Below are 17,493 nucleotides of genomic sequence, written 5' to 3'. Positions count from 1 at the left end.
TAACAAATATACTTAATTTCGTAGATACTTAATTTCTTAGAGTATTATACACTTCTTAAACACGTGCATTCCTCTATATAATATTTCTATCGTACTGATGCTCTGTACATAATTATACAATTATGCACATACACTGAGCCAATCTTGAACGTGTAAAGTAATTTTAACTCAGAGCTACTCACAGCATCCATTCGTCTGACCAACAGTTACTGAGTCCTGACTGGCGCAAGGTTATATTATCTATACTCAATGAAAATGAGGCTCAGAGTGATTTTAAAGGAGCAAATTCAGGACTCAAATATCTGGTAATACAATAGAGTCTGTTAGAGACTCTACTTCATACAGAGATGTTTATAAAATCCACAACAGCCAGTAAGTTCCACCGGAATTTTAGTCTGTATCTCAAGTGTTTTACTTACTAAAACTTTGTATTAATTGAACTATTTGTGATTAACATAGACACAACCTGTATATATATTTTTTCTGCCTACATTCATGTAACTGTATGATTACTGTAGGTAAGAAACAGAGTATTTTTTAAATTCCTTTTTTAACAGCAACTGAAAATCATCCCATGCAATGAACCCACACAAAACCTGCCTTTTTAAAAACGTGGATTTAAAGGACAGAATTATGAGGTAGTGAAGCAAACGGCATTAAAAAGACCATCTAAAGTACTATTTGAAGTTAATTGGGATAGAACTGTTTCATTTTGTTAGAATAAAACCAGGACATTCACACAAGATAATCTCTGATTTGTAAAGGGGAAAAAAAGTATTATAGTTCATAAAAAAATAGTCAATTTTATGGCCCATGTGCTTGAATAGAGACAAAACGCCCTGAATAAGCATCTAGAGTTTGTGCTGTTCAATAGGGTATAGCCACTTGCCACATGTCATTATTGAGCACTTGATATATGCCCAGCCCAAACCCTGCTAAGTATACTCTGAATTTCAGACTTATCATAGAAAAAAGAACATAAAATATCTCATTAATTTTTATACCGACTACATATTAAAATATAATATTAGGTTATTAAGCATGAAGTGTCCAATTTCCTTAAGTAGTAAGTTATACAGTTGGTATCTCTGACATTTCACTTTGACCCATCTAGTTTTATTTTTATCCTGAAGGTACATCTTCATTCTTTCAAACACACGTTTTGGCTTGTTATTATCTTTCAAATTTCTTTTAGAGCAATGTTTGTGAAACCATGGTAAGTCAAAAATGTGTGTTATTTTTAAATATGAGTTTCATGGTGGAACCAATGCTATGCAGACAGCTGAAAATATCAATGTAGTGTTTGGGAAGGATATGGCTAATGAACGCACAGTATGCTGATGGTTTGGAAAGTTCCGTTCTGGTGATTTTAATCTTGAAAATGAGCCACGTGGGTGACCTGAGACCAAGGTGGATAAAGATGAGCTCAGAGCTGTAGTGGAAGCGAATCCATCTCAACCTATGCCTGAATCGACAGCAAGTTCTGACATTACTATTCCAACAATATTGGACCACTGGAAACAAATCAGCAAGGTAAAGAACCTGGATAGATGGGTTCTGCGTGAATTAAATGAGCATCAGAAAAGAAATCGTCTTGAAGCTTGCCGTTCTTTGCTGTCACAACATAAAGGCCAACCATTTCTACACCGTATAGTTACATGTGATGAAAAATGGATTCTTTTTGACTATCACAAGCATTGGACACAATGGTTAGATAAAGATGAAGTGCCAAAACACAGTCCAAAACCAAATATTCATCAAAAAACCTAATGGTGTCTGTTTGATGGTCCAGACCTGGTATTACCCACTATAGCTTCATGAAACCTGGTCAATCCATTACAGTGGATGTCTACTGCACCCAGTTAGATGAAATGATGAGGATTCTTGTAATTAAGCAGCCGAGATGGGTCAATAGACACAATCCTCTTGCAAGACAACCGCTGGACCACCTGTTGCACAAACAATGCTGATCAAATTATAGCAGCTGGACTTGGAAACTCTCTGTCATCCACTGTATTCACCAGACCTTGCACCAACTGACTACCACTTCTTCTGGGCTTTGGACCACTTCTTAAAAGGAAAAAAATTCAATCGTCAACAAGCTGTGGAAAACACTTTTTGCGGTTTCATCGCCACTCGCTCTCCATGCTTCTTTGCTGCTGGCATAAGCAAGCTACTGTTAAGATGGCAAAATTCACCAGACACCAAATTTGCCAATGCCTTGATCTTGGACTCCCTAGCCTCCAGATTGTGAGAAATAAATGTTTGTTATTTAAGCTACCTGGCCTATGATAGTTTGTTATAGCAGCCTGAAGGGACTAAAACAAAAATACATTCTCAATATCTATGTTATCATATGTTGGTATTATTTTTCCTGTTGGAACAATTTCAAGTGACATACAAAAAAAATAAACATTAGCATATTGCCTCCCTTAAAAAAAAAGATGGCAAAACTGTGTGGATAATTTAGGTGCATACTTTGATTAATTGTACTGCTTCTTGTTTGAGATATAATAAACTAAACTTTTGATTTAAAATCAGACATTTCATATTTATATTGTGTTGAAAAACTATATTAAAATTAATTTATTTGCTTCTTTTTGCTTTTTTAATGTGGCCACTGGAAAATTTAAAAATTATATTTGTGGGATGGGCACAGTAGCTCACATCTGTAATCCTAGCACTTTGGGAGGCTGAAGCAGGAGGATCACTTGACGTCAGGAATTCGAGACCAGACTGGGCAATATAGAGACTCCCCATCTCTACAAAAAATAAAAAAATATCTGGGCATAGTGGCGTGTGCCTCTAATGCCAGCTACTTGGGAGGCTAAGACAGGAGCATCACTTGAGCCCAGGAGTTTGAGGTTGCAGTGAGCTATGATGCTGCCAACACACTCTACCCCAGGCAACAGAGCAAGTCACAAAATTTTTTTTAAAAAATTACATTTGTGTCTTGCATTATATTTCTATTAGCAGCACTGGTATAGAAGTTAAAAAACAAAAAAAAGTAATGTGTTCCCAATTCTGGATAAGAACGTTTTTAAAAAAATATATTAAATCACCAATTACATTTTTTTCAGATGAAACATGCATATTTTAACACAGAACATATTCTGACAGATCTGACAGAAAACATGAAAAATGTGTGCTTTCTATCATAATGATTATTTTTCAGATAACAACAGCTGTTGGCCTATACAATCAAGAGACTGTTTTTCCACATACCACCAAGTACTAGCATTCAATCATGAAAGAAAAATAATTCTCCATGGGCTTTCTCCACATGCTTTACATCAGCAGCAAGCTGTGCATTCGTATGTACTCCGAAAAGCCAAACCAAGTCAGGGCTGCTTCCTGGCTGACCGCTTTGCCACTTCTCGCTTAATGTGGCAAATACAAAGCGCTCACATTTGGCTGGTTCAGAAGCAAATGAATCGTTCAACACCTGCACAAAACCCTGACCAAAAGGAAGCCTCACACAGGTAAAGTGCCATCTTGGCTCTTCTTTAGTTACAAAGGTGGTGAGAAACTGTCAGTCTCTTGAATGCCTAGAAAAAAATTGGTTAAAAGTCAGCTGTGAAAGAAAATCTTTGTTCTGTAATACTTAAAAACTGCTTACAAGTTCTCTTACAAATTCTGAGACCCCATTTATCATGTTTTGTGCTGAAGAATTACCTCAGCTATCAAAACCTAATTAGATGTGTGCTGTCCAATATGGTAGCTCCCAGTCACATGTGGCTATTTAAATTAGCTAAAGTTAACTAAAATTAGAAATTCAGTTCCTCAGTGTGAACGACCACATATAGCTAGAGACATAGTAGACAGAAGAGTGTAGAACATTCCCATTACTGCAGAAAGTTCTATTGGACAGTGTTGAATTCGATAACACGCAGTAAGTTTGCAATCCAGAAAACTTAAAGAGGCAAATAGGGTAGAGGCAGCCACGTGACTGGAACACAGACTAAGAAATCCTTTCAAAGGAAAAAAAAATACATCATTGCGGTTACATTATGTCAAATCAAACAAAAGGAAATTTTCATTGTTAGCTCAGTGAGTTCATCTGTCATGCTTGGAGATGCAGACAGGCAGAAAGTAAAGTAAGTAGACAGAAATCTCATTTATATATACTGGTTTGATACTTGCCATGACCACCTACAAACTAAAATTTGGACAAAATTCTCTACTGATGAATTATGATTTTTGCTTTCTTGCAAGAGAGAGCTAAGCTCAGTGACATTTATTCCCGGGCTAAGTTCACAAGTGAGACAATGGTTCTCTCCTTAATGTAATAAATTGTACTGTTATATATTAGAGAATAAATACATTTTATCAAAGAGTAGGAAAAAATCACAACACGTGCACTTTCTGTGTTTTTTTAATCTACCAGGAAGAAATAAATACAACTGTATCAGAGAGTTAAATAGTCAGTTAAATAAAGGTTAAAAGCCTGCTTCTGGAATCTGAAGGACTAGATTTTGTGGCTTCACTACTTTCTAGTTATGTGAGCTTGTGTTCTGCCTTGGTTTCTTCATTTCCGAAATTTAAACAAGATAATGCCTGAATAATTCTTGGTACATGCAATTTCTAACTAAAGGAATGCTTAATGATACAAGCATACTTCCTTTGCTGCTAATTAGTAATTTAAAAACACATGGTACATTTTGCAATAATGTATACAAGTAAGTATACATTATGTGGCAATACCACAAAGCTATAGCAAAAATACCACAAACTGCCCATATCCCCTAGAGGTTACTTCCATGGTAGACAAATTACTAGTGCTAGACTGTCATATCCCACCGCTGTGAGTAGCTCTGATAAACCTGGGTTATGATACTGGGAGAGAGCCCTGAAACAAGACGGACACACAAAAGTCTTCCTTGGGAGACCACATAACATACGGGATTATTTAGAATTTCCAAAGAGCCCAGAGATAGTAGAAAAAAGGCCTTGAGGCACCTGAATATCAGAAGTTTGCTTTCTTGGTCAGTGGGTACAATCAAACTCAGGGGGTACTTTCTAAGAATGCTGAAGTATACCATGAATATATAGGCACACAGTACTGTCAAACCTGGACATTTCCACTAGTTTGAAAAATCAAATGCCCAGGTTTCCATTTGTGAGACATTATTTCAAAATAAAATTATTTTTTCCCATTTGTATGGAGACCTTGAGAGAAGTGTCATACCTGAGATGCAGCAGGGGACAGGACAGAATTAGTTTTCTAAAGAAGCTTCCAGAAAAAGAAACACAAATATATGCTGTATCAATAAGATAACTCATGGGAAAATGTCCAAATTCCACATTCCACTTCAAGACTGTAGCTTTTCCATTAATCGCTACTGACTTAAAGACTTACCTAACATTATAGCAGTATATAATAAACCACATGTGCTTCATTTCCACAATACCACAAAAACTCAGTAAATCATAAAAATAGTTAGAAATTCCAAAATTTGACATCCAAAGTATATACACCAGATTGTTTCTTATGCTTCAAATTGATAGAAAAATCCTTCATCACATCCTGTCTTCCAAAAATGATTTCAGAAAATATGATTACTCCATAAAGACTTCCAGTTACTGGACCCCTTAGAAGGTGCCTGAGAAAAGCATAGCACATGCTGTTTTCTGCATGATAGGACATATCTGAACAGCTTCAGTGAATACAGAAAACCATGATACACAATGGTGGCACTGTGATGGGGCATGAATAGTCTACTTATTTATTAGAGCATATAAATTACCAACTGGTACATAAAACACCAAATGTGAAGTAAGCCTTCTTTCCAAATGAAAGAGGGCTGGGGAGCTAAAAGAGATAAGCCTGCCGCAGACCTCAGCACACAGGCTGATATAGCTGCACGACCTCAGTTTTCTTAACTTAAAATAGAGATCACAATGTCTGCCTTCCAGACTTAGTGTCAACGAGAGGACCAAGAGAAGATACCACCTGGCATATAGCTTGTAAAGGAAACACAGACCATGTGTTCCACTATACCCACGTCCGTGGCAGACTACACTTATCAGTCTTTACATTTGCTACTCCTGTTATGTATCTATGAATATGTACATTATAAGGTTTTGTTATGATATATGTATATATGTATATTGCTATATTTGTATATATATAAATATGTATGTATACATGCATTGTGTGTTTATCTATAAAACAAGTGATGTTTTCCTCTTCAATCTTCAAATATTTTCTTTGGATGTCAGTTTTTCTTTCTTTCTTTCTGGATTCAGATCTCAGAATCCAAAAGAAATGTAGCTTCCCAAAATTTATTCAGTATTTATTAAATAAAGTGTGATTATTTTTAAGAGTAATTCTTTATTTTAGCATTTTGAGCCAACATGCTATTAATACATTTCTGATCCATATCAAAAAAATGAAGAGTAATATCTAAAAGTAATACTCTTATTTCCAATGCTCACCTAACACACCCGTGGAAGATAAGAAAATTAACTTACCAGGGACCAGTAACTTGTTGGAATTCTACATTAGGTGTGCTCAGCACATACATAGAGCCTTTGTGTTGACAGTTGGCTCTCAACACCTCAAGTACATGTCAGAGGAACTGGAGCTGATCAGTTTACCCAAGCTCCTTACTTACTACTCTCATTTACCCTCTTGAATTTTATTTCCTTCCTCAGAAAGAAGAATCCCATCTGCCAGAAGGAAATATTTGTAGCCAACATGACAAAAGTGGAATCCCTACTTCGTAACAGCTGTGAATCAAAACACGAGTGACTGAAATTAACTGCACTGTGCTTCGGAGCAGATGTGCGCACAGAAACCAACTCCAGCTCTGCTGTTCCCAGGCACCACGTGTAAATCATCCACAGACAGCACGGTGGGCCATGTTCTCACCTTGTTGTTATTCATTGTTATTCATGTTCATTCTCAATGTTCCCCTGAACTATTGCAGACTTTGAAATAATAATAATAAGCTTAGAATCTTTCTTATTTCCAAAAAAAGAGATTCTGAAAGTTGCCAATCACTCACTGGAAGCCCTGACTAAACAGATGGGTTTTGACACTTCTGGTTTGATTTCAAATGCAAACATGTCAATTTATGCTCTGGCACAGGTTCCTCTGTCTCAAAATCTTTTTTGGGGGTGTTCAATTTTTTTTTCTTAAGTTTTGTTCTCTAAACTCAGTTGTTCCTACATTAGCAATTAAAGCAACAGAGAGCTTATTACAGAAACAGTGATATAATTACTATCTTTTAATCCAATAGTCTTAAGTAATTTCAAATCATTATTAAAAACTCTAGGAAATAAATTCCAAGTGAGAAGAGACACCGGCAATTGAAATTACATATTTATATGAATATAAAGGTAGAACAAAAATATGTGGCTTTCTTTCCTGGTGACTCTTTCCATAATCAATAAGCATATATTATGTTCCTGTAAGTAGAATTAGCAAATAATTTGCACTGTGCCTCTGATCTTTGTTCTCAAGCCCATGGCAGACATTAGTAACCCACTGCAGCCCTTCTGCGATCCTGTGCTTCAGATGCAAAAGACTCTACCAGCTGTTTTTAAGAGATACAAAGCAAGGACAGACTTTAACTTCAAACTGACCACCTAGTTAGAAAGATTAAATGCACACAAAGGAAATCACATGAGAATATTTTAAGCTAAATGTCAAAATATGCAAGATGATAGACTGCAGGATAATTACTCAGTTACTGAGAGAGTATACAGTTGACCCTTAAACAACAATGGTTTGAATTGAGCTGATCTACTTACGTGCAAATTATTTTCAAAGGCAGATATGAAAAGAAAGTATTGGGAGGATGTGAAACCCACGTATGAGGAGGGCTGACTATTCAATAGGCCCTGACCATTCCGCAGGGCTTACTGCAGAAATTGAGTACGTGTGAATTGTGGTATACCCAGCGGATCCTGGAACCAATCCCTCACGTACACCAAGGGACAGTGGTGTTTGTTTTTGTTCCACCACATACTTGTGTTGTTGTGAGTTGGTTATGTACACGTAGCACTTTAATTCATAAGGTAAACCTATCTTAAGCCTTTTTTTCTTTTGCAATATGTTTAATTTATCCCTTTAAAGGATTAAACAGTATAGTTTAAAAGTAAAGTAATTAAAATTTGTTCAAATATAGCACTGTATTTTAAACCCATGGACATGTGAACGCAGCAGAAGCCTGGAGAACCAGGTCTGTGTGGGGACAAAGGCAACAATGGATGGAGAAAACACTTTCTATCACAAATCATAACCACTTGTAAAAAAACAATCTTCTTTACTATATTCTAAACTCCGTTGGGATCCACGCCTTGAAATTAACACACCATTTATTGCTTTTCCCCACTTCCTCTCTCAACATCTTTTTCATAGGTTGAAGGTAGGAAATGCTGTGTGTGATCTATGAGAAGATGCCTCTATTCAGTCTCTTGGCTTTATAATTAGTGTCAATCTTTCATAAATTCTAGAGTTAGACTGACTCCCATCTTGCTTATGAGTGTTATCAGTGAGTTTCTTTTTTCTTTCTGTGTCTTCATGGGTATTTTAGTAAAACAAAGACAAAGGCTGTGTGTAAGGATGCCAGGAACATGTTCACAACATTTGGGCCAGTACCCTGTATGTGGCATGGGTCTTAGTAAGTAGTTATTGAATGAACAATTGCATGAGCAAACTTTGAAGAGCAGAGTGAGCTCTTTGCATTGCATAGCAGACAGCTGATCACACAACATGATTTGAATGGCATTGAACAGACTTCATGGTCCCTTAATCTGACAGATAGAGTGTCTGGGATTTTCTTCTTGGGTTTATGAATATTTTGTGTTTAGACAGTGAATGCTAATTTAAAATATATATATATACATATGATAGTAAAATATATGTAAAATTTACCATTTTAACTATTTTAAGAATACAGTTCTATAGCATTAAATACATTCACATTGTGAAGCTGTTACTTAACAGATTGAATATTCTTGTCTTCTGATCGGCACCAAGATGACTTGCATAATTCTATAAAACTATGAGTTGTTCTCTTCCCTCAAGGCAAGTAGGAAGACTTAAATTCAACATGGAACACAGTAAGAGAAAACTTTGAAACTGACAAGATTTTGGCTTTGAAAGAAGAGTCAAAAATTTAACTAAGATTCAAGAGAAATAAAAAGACTATCTGGAGGCACTGAAAGTTGAGAATTGTAGAGAGTGGTTAGAAATCAAAAAGTTAAAGGGATTGGAGGAAAAAGTGGAAATATCCTCACATTTGTTGGCTTTAAGTAGGTTCCCCTATCTAACCTTCCAAAGGATTTTATCATTACTGTAGCTAACATTGTCACAGAAGAGTTATATTATTTGCTCACAACTAATAAGTAGTAGATCCTAAATTCAAACCCATCTTGATGGACTCCAACTTTCATGCATGGCAAACTCTGTCAAACTGTTTTCTCATATGGAACAAAACTGATATCCTCTAATTTAAAAATGAGAGTCAACAGAGGTTTGTTTACAGTAACTACCAATAGTTACCCCCAAGAATCTTCTTTTCTTATTTGTTCTACCACTTATAAGGTAGCCCTATTGCTCCTGGGGAGGAATGTGACAAAGTGGAAAGCCAAGCAAAAATGGTCTGGCCAGCTTTTGTCTCAATAGGATTTGAGGAAAGAAACTGGGTTATTGCCTCCCCCAAAAAACAAAATCCAAGAAAACATTATGATTAATAGCGTGGCTTCTTCCTGACCCAACCACTCCCTCTGTTAGAGCAGGAGACCAGGAAACAGGGCTGAGACCAGAGGCAGGGGCTTGAAGATCAGGTGCAGGCATTAAACAAAAAGCTCTTAAGCAGAAGCTAACTAGAGGGGCTGCCAACAGTGGTCAAGAACTGGCTTTCCACTTGTCAGCTCTCTTTGCCACCTTATATAAATTTTGGCTAATTACAATATTATTTACATTATGATTTTAAAATTTCTCCACTCTTGCAACTGCCATAATCCCAAGACAACCATATAAAGTAGGAAAATAGGAGGGAACCTAATTCTAGAAATTACCAGCCAAATTCTTAGTAAAAGCCAATCCCTCAGCCTTGAATATTCCTCCCTTAATTAATAAGACCACAAAAAACCTAAGATTACTTCCTCTCAGTGTAGCTGCTCTTTTGGAGCCTGCCTGCTCTCTTTCCTGAGAGTGTATTTTTTGTTTGCAATAAAGATTTTGCTTGCTTGGCTTACGTGGTGCATCCTGTAAATCTTTTCCACAAACACTAATAACTTGGAAAAACATCCACTTGGAGGCTGGTAACATCTTCATGTAGACAACCTAGGCTGGAGATATGGACAAGTACAAAGGGGAAGCAACCCCACTGAAGATGCTCCCCTGGCCAAGCCTGGAAGATAATTATAACCTCAGACTGGTTTGGGGGATCCAAGAGTTGCAGAGAAACCTGTCCTATCTTCTACCAAGGTGAATCCTAGGAGAAGGATATGGCTCTTCTTTTGGCCTTTTCCTTTCATGACTGTATACACTTCACATTCCTACCCAAAGTTCTTGGTGCCACAACATGGTATAAATGCAAAATCAAGATCCTTGTGCCCCTATGAGTGCCTTGAATAGTCAGAAACCTCCTGACCCAGATGCTTTGCCAAAAGCAGCAACATATGGATACAAAGTGACTGGCACACACTGTACAGAGAGGACCGTGGGGGACAACGGGAGCCTCCCTGGATGCCAGTGTGGACAGATGACATTGAGGACCAGACAGGATGCTTTCCCATGCCCAGAACATGGCTGTATATCTCAGGTAAAAGGGAAGTGGAATTCTTAAAACAACTAACATTTCCTCCCACCAGCCTGACAGAATGGGATTTGAAATATAAATTAAATTCTAGCAAATGGTTATATTTTTGCATATCCTAGTTTTTATAATGAATTATACCTCCTATACAATCTTTCAAAACATAACTAAATATACTGAAGAAACTACGGCATAACTCAGCATAAATTGTTAGGTGTGAAGATGCCTAGAAGACCAATGCTAGTATTTCAGAGGAGATTTTTTATTACTTCATAAAATCTACTGAGATTCTGATAGTTGCCTGCAATTCTGTACACGTGGTAACTAGGGGGTAGGAATGGGGGAGAGGGATGAGGCAATAGACTTATGTAATAACAAGGTTGATTAAAATGTTCCCTAGGCCAGCACAGTGGCTCATGCCTGTAATCCCAGCACTTTGGGAGCCTGAGGTGGGAGGATGGCTTAAGACCAGGAATTTGAGACAAGCCTGGGCAACATAGTGAGGCCCTCCCATCTCCACAAAAACTAGGAAAAATTAGCCAGGTGTGGTGTTATACCTATAGTCCCAGTTAGTCAGGAGGCCAAGGCAAGAGGATTGCTTGAGCCCAGGAAGTCGAGGCTGTTAGTGAGCTATGATCACACCAATGCACTACAGCCTGGGCAACAGAGTGAGATCCTGTCTGTAAAAAAGTTAAATACATACATACATACATACAATGTTCCCTACCACTCTCTAAGATAGAACTAAAGGGAGGCAGCAGGCAATAACAAGGAAAAGGTATAGCAAACAGCTATAGCTCACAGCTATCCATTCCATTGTTTGATTAGATTTCACCTATAACAAGTCTATGCAGGTACGATGGAGAAAGGTGGATCATTAAGTGTTCTTACCATCACTCCCCCATGCTCCCCCAGGTAAGTTACTACTATCCACCCCAAATTTCCCAACCCCTTGTCATACTGTCCTTTACATCCTAATTAATAATGTTTTATATTTTAAATGCTGTCTAGGCTGCAATTTAAAATTAGTGAAACTGGTATTATTATCTATAGAATACTTCTCTTTCCCCCACCCACATTCTAACCTACTCTGGATAGAACTTTCTACAACAATAGAAAAACTTTCCTGTTCTATTTTAACGTCTTTAAAAGCCCTGGACTATGTTAATTTTTGACAGAAAATAACTTCCATCCTAACAATGGTGGACAACTAGAATTCCACTGAGCATGCTTTTGGTGGCTCGTGTTTATAAAATCATGTATCGCTTTCTCCTGTGACCTGTCATCAGAAGTGACATAATTTAATGTGACAGCTCCAATTTTAAGGATGGCATTTTGCACTTTGCTTTCAAACTCTACAACTACAGTTATCCAACAGAAGCCAGCCGACCTCAGAGGCGCACACAGGGAACTGTTACCAGGTTGCCAACTTTAAATTACTGCTGAGCAGCTTAGCATATCTCTAGAATGATTCCTTTAAAAAGTAATTAATCATCATCTTGAAAAGGTCCTCAGTGAAGTGTATTTTCTGTCTTTTACTCGTGGGAGGCGTTGTATTGGAAACTGCTAACACTTCTCTATGTATAATCTTGCATCTACATTTTTACTATTTTCTACATAGTTGGGTTTTTTTTGTTGATGTTGTTGGGTTGGTTTTTTGGTGACAACAACCAAAAACTTAGTGAGCAGGCTGAGATGTGTTCAACAAAGATAATGTGAACAGCAATCCAAAAGAGTATACATTAAGCAGCTAATGCATAGAAACATTTATACTTTGCACCCATTTTCTCCCTATTTCAACTGAAAATTTTCTTGCCTCATGTCAGAAACAGATTGAGCAAAGCCACTCATGGCAGCACTACCGAGAACAAATTCCATGAGTCCGCATCTTTGGCAATGTGTTTGCATCCTAGAAATGATTTCAGGTTATGCTATTTCTTGAGGCCATAAGAGGCAAACACTGGAGGAGGAAAAGTGAGGAGAAACTACAGAAATAGAAAAAGGCTTGATGTTCTCCAAACTTGTTAGAAAAAAAAAAAAAAGTGTCGACTTTTATGGTTTCTCAAGAAAGTTAATAAAGCTAGATTTGTAAGTATTTTTCAAGACTTTTTTTTTTCCTATCTGAAAAATAAGCCACATTAAAATTACATTCTAACACTCTTTGGAAACGGATATCAAATCAGCCCATCACCCAGTTCAAAGAATTTTGTTAACCAAGATATCATAAAAGTGTCCATTTGAAGACTTTTTTTCTTTTTAATCATAAAAAATTTCAAATACACGGAGAATGATATAATGAATCATTTATACCTCCACCACCATGCACAAAATTATTTCAAAGAAAATCCTAGATGTTACTTAAGACAATATCATTAGGAAACTTCCTTTTGCATTAACACCATAAATTGCTTGAAAGTAAATTTTATCAAAATACTGTGCTTTATTTAAATTAAAGAATATCCTACTCTCTCCCCACCCCCATACTTCACAAATCACTTGTATCACATTGGTAATGGTACCACATTACTAAGTATGTGTGCAACAGAGATGACACGTGGTAACTCCTACCACCAGCATCCGGTTGTGTGCACTGTAGGCATTCCAGCATCAGGGTACCCCTGCCTGCTGAAGCTGGGCATGGCCTTCCAGTGAGTTCCAACGCAGCATCCCAGACAGCCCTAACTGATTAATTAAAGATGGCATAGGAACTATGAGCCTTCCTGGTCCACAGCTTACTCTCAGGGAATCTCATGGCCAACAGTATGTTCCTTCACCAGTTCTGGTGACTGTTAAATATCTATAATCACACTGTTCTTACACTACGATAACTAAATATGCATGATAGCACGGATCCATGCTGATACTCTCTTTGCTTTTCAAACTTAAAAAGAACAGATAAATCATAAGATTTCAGAGAAGTAATCAAAGTGGAAAACTAATTAATTATAGACTGGAACAAGGACCTAGAATGACTTACCAAATCAAGCTTGAGATTAAAAGAAGGCATTCTTCCTTTTGGAAAATTCATGAAAGTAAACCACTGTTTCAAGATAAAAATACCATCTTTACCTTTCATTACAGGCCTCTTAATAGGAACAAAGTGGTAAAATCCCAAACTACAGTAGTTTACCAAATCTTAAATGACATCAATGGTAAGACCTCCCATTATTTTATATATTTTAAGAAAGAACATATTCCTTTTTGAAAACCATGACATGCTATCAATTACAAGAAATACAAGATTTCATAGATATTAAAATACACATATACAAATACATTCTATTAATTTTTATTTTAAAGGTAATATTCGTTACTTGAAGGTGCACTGGTAATTTCTTGATAGAAAAATCACTTCGAAAACTGAGGACAATTTTTTAGTTTTGTTGCTGTGAAAACTTAATCTTACCTCTTCTTCCTTTTATATTTCATTTCTACCAATTCAATCTCAAGGGTGATTTGTTTAAAACAATAGAGAAAGTCCCAGTTAGGGAAAGAGAGCCTGTTCCCTGCCAACATTTGCCTCTGTCATGCCCAAATCTACAATGATTCCTTAGAGAGTGCCTCAGAAAACGTCCTCCATCAGTTAATATTTTTATTCTTAGAGAGCCTGGTGCCCTTTACAGCTCCAGAGAGCTAGAAATTATACAGCTCAGCCAGGCTATGTTATCCATAACAGTAGTGGAAATATAACCATGTGGTAAGGATAACTTCTTGTTTTCACTAATCTCAAGTCATGGCCAAAGATACCCATTAATTATAAATGCAAGGATGATGATAATAATAGCTCTTGCCAACTGGATATTGAAGAGTAAATGCTTCAAATATTTTACTACAAACAACAAAGAAACTTGGAATCCCAAGGTGGAATTGGTAGTTGCAACTAAATTCCACTGAAACAAGATGTGCAAGATTATTTTTGAAACCTGTATCTCCTTTAGATAAGGCAGAAAAATCAAAACCCATAATGAAGTTAAAATGAAAAGGACCTGAATTTAATTTTTTGATGCATTTCATTTTATAGATGTTGCTTTCTTAGAAATTTTGTTTTTTAAAATAGATTTGTTTTCTTTTTCCTTTATTTAGAGAGAAGCATTTTTCCCCTGTATGGATCATATTGATAGTTAATTTCTTCTACAAGGCATATCAGCCAGAAATATAATGCCTGCATTAGAAATACATTATCTTATCATTTGATAAAAAATAGATGGAGTTGCAAATATGCTTTTATGATGTTCTTCATTTTTTTTTTTTAATGCAAAGATTCCCAATCCGCCTACCAACTGAACTGTTTTGGTCATGAAACATTACCTTCTCAGCATGTGGTGTGCCCATCAGCAGAAAAGTAGTAGAGAAGGAGCAGCCGAACTTTATTTATTACATTTGTATTGCCTACAAAGCCATTTACTTAATGGATGAGTCTCATTAGCAGTCCAACCACAATATAAAGAATACAATGATGTGTTTCATAGGTTCATTAAAATAATATTTCAAAGGAGTCATTAGAAAAAGAGAAGCTGAAGATTCAACAGACAGTAAGTTGCCTGCAAACAAATGAGATGGAACCAACATGTTTTCAAGTAAGTTAAAAAACATGTTTACAAATATATTACAGCCATTAAAAAAGGAAGCATCAACTTAGCAAGTGCTGGGGGGATGATTACTAATGCAATTTACTAAAACAAAACTGTAACACTCTCCCATCCACAGTCATTGTAGATGCAAACGGCTGTAGGTATAGTAAAATTTGTCTTAAAAAGGAAATTTCATTCTACAGCCCCAAGATGATTCTCCTGTTTGAAGCATAATTGAAAACACTTAATCCTGTTTTCAGATTACCACTATTTTTTTATATACACCTTTGTGTTATTTACCCCAAATCTGCCTATCCTTTCCTTTCACTTAAACAAAAAGAAAATCACATTAAGTTAGCAAAATGAATAATCCTTCAAGGGCAGAATCTACACCAAGAAAAATTTCCTACTTATATATACCCTTTCATTCAAAATACATACTACAAAAGCCCTTATTCTTTAACCACACCTAAGGGTTGAAAAATATTTGATATTTGTTCAATAAATGAATGGATGAATGAATGAAAAAACCAATTAACCAAAAGGAGTTTTTAGGTTAAACTGTTAATTACTATTGCTTTATCAATTTTTTAACCCAGTATTTCCACCTTTAAGCAAAATAATAAATAGCTTTATACAGTATGTTTCCAATAACATTGAAAACTTTTCACATATAATAATGTCAACTTTTAACCAAGGTCATAGAATCTATATTCAAAACAGATTTCTTAAAGAGACATATTTTAATTTTTTTCCACAAAGAAAATTAACATGTAGAACAAAATAAAAACCACCGAAGTATAAAAGGATGGCCAGTGATTTACAATGGCAACTTTTATTCTTTGAAAGGGCTTAGTTTTATAATTCTAAAAAATAAAAAGTAAGACACACAGATATGTAAGTATTCTTGGGACTTGGAAATAAGTCATGCAAACCTAGAGTACAATGCTTGTGGAAAACCTCAAAACTGACCCCATGTAATTTTTCAGTATCTTCCCATTATGCATTCTGCCTTACCCTTAGATGTTTGGCTTAGCCGTGTGACTTGTTTTGTCCAATGGGATATTAACAGATGGACTCAGGAAGAGGCTTCAAAAGCCCTTGTGTGTTTCTGTTTGTGCTTTCTCCCTCTGCCATCAACATGAGAACATGTCTGGCTTAGCCTGCTGCAGGGTAAGAAATATTTGGAACACAGCTAAGGCATTCCAGCCAAGGACAGCCTGAGTCAGCCTGGATCATCCCCCAGCCAGCCTACCCTGACATGTGAGTGAACTTCGCTAATTTCAGCAGAGTTGCCTAGATGACCCCAGTTCACTCCAGGTGTATGAGGAATAAACATTTATTACAGTATGGCACTACTCAACATCCAACATATTCACATAAGCTTTGTACTTTGTAGTAAGATTAACTCTCCACATAGAAACAGGTTGCATAAAGTCAAACTAGTATTGTATTTTATTAAAATAATTAACAAAACATTATTTTCTATTTTTTAAAGGGAAAAGATAAAAGTAGACTTGTGTACACAGTCTCTATTTTTAAGCTATGGAAGCCAATTCAACAAAACATAACTGCTGAATTCAGCTCACAAGCTTCTATTTGTTAATCTTTATTCTAGGTACTGAGAAGGCTCCATGAACTCAAGTTATTTACAGATTTTGTGGGATGGACAGATATATAGTACAACACATAAAATAAATTAAAATAGTTATATATATATATATATATTTTAAGAGACAGGATCTTTCATTGTTGCCCAGGCTGGAGTGCAGTCACATGATCATAGCTCACTATAGCCTCAAACTCCTGGGCTCAAGTGACCCTCCTGCCTTAGCCTCCCAAGTAGTTGGGATTAAAAGCACATGCCACCATACCCAGATAATTTTTCTTGTTTCTTTTTGCAGAGACAGGGTCTTACTATGCTGCTCAGGCTGACCTCGAACTTCTGGCCTCAAGCGATCCTCCTGCCTTAGCCTCTCAAAGTGCAGGGATTACAGGTGTGAGCCACTGCATCTAGCCTTAAACTGTTGTATCTTAATGTTTACCATGTGGACAAATATAACCAATTTGGATTTCCAAATTCATTCTGAAATGCTTGCCATTGTGCCTAAGAGATAAAAAGCTGACCAATCTCCACATTTTTAAAA

This window comes from Lemur catta, chromosome 18, assembly GCF_020740605.2.
Source record: "Lemur catta isolate mLemCat1 chromosome 18, mLemCat1.pri, whole genome shotgun sequence".
In the NCBI taxonomy this organism is placed as follows: domain Eukaryota; kingdom Metazoa; phylum Chordata; class Mammalia; order Primates; family Lemuridae; genus Lemur; species Lemur catta.
This window is presented reverse-complemented; position numbering follows the sequence as displayed.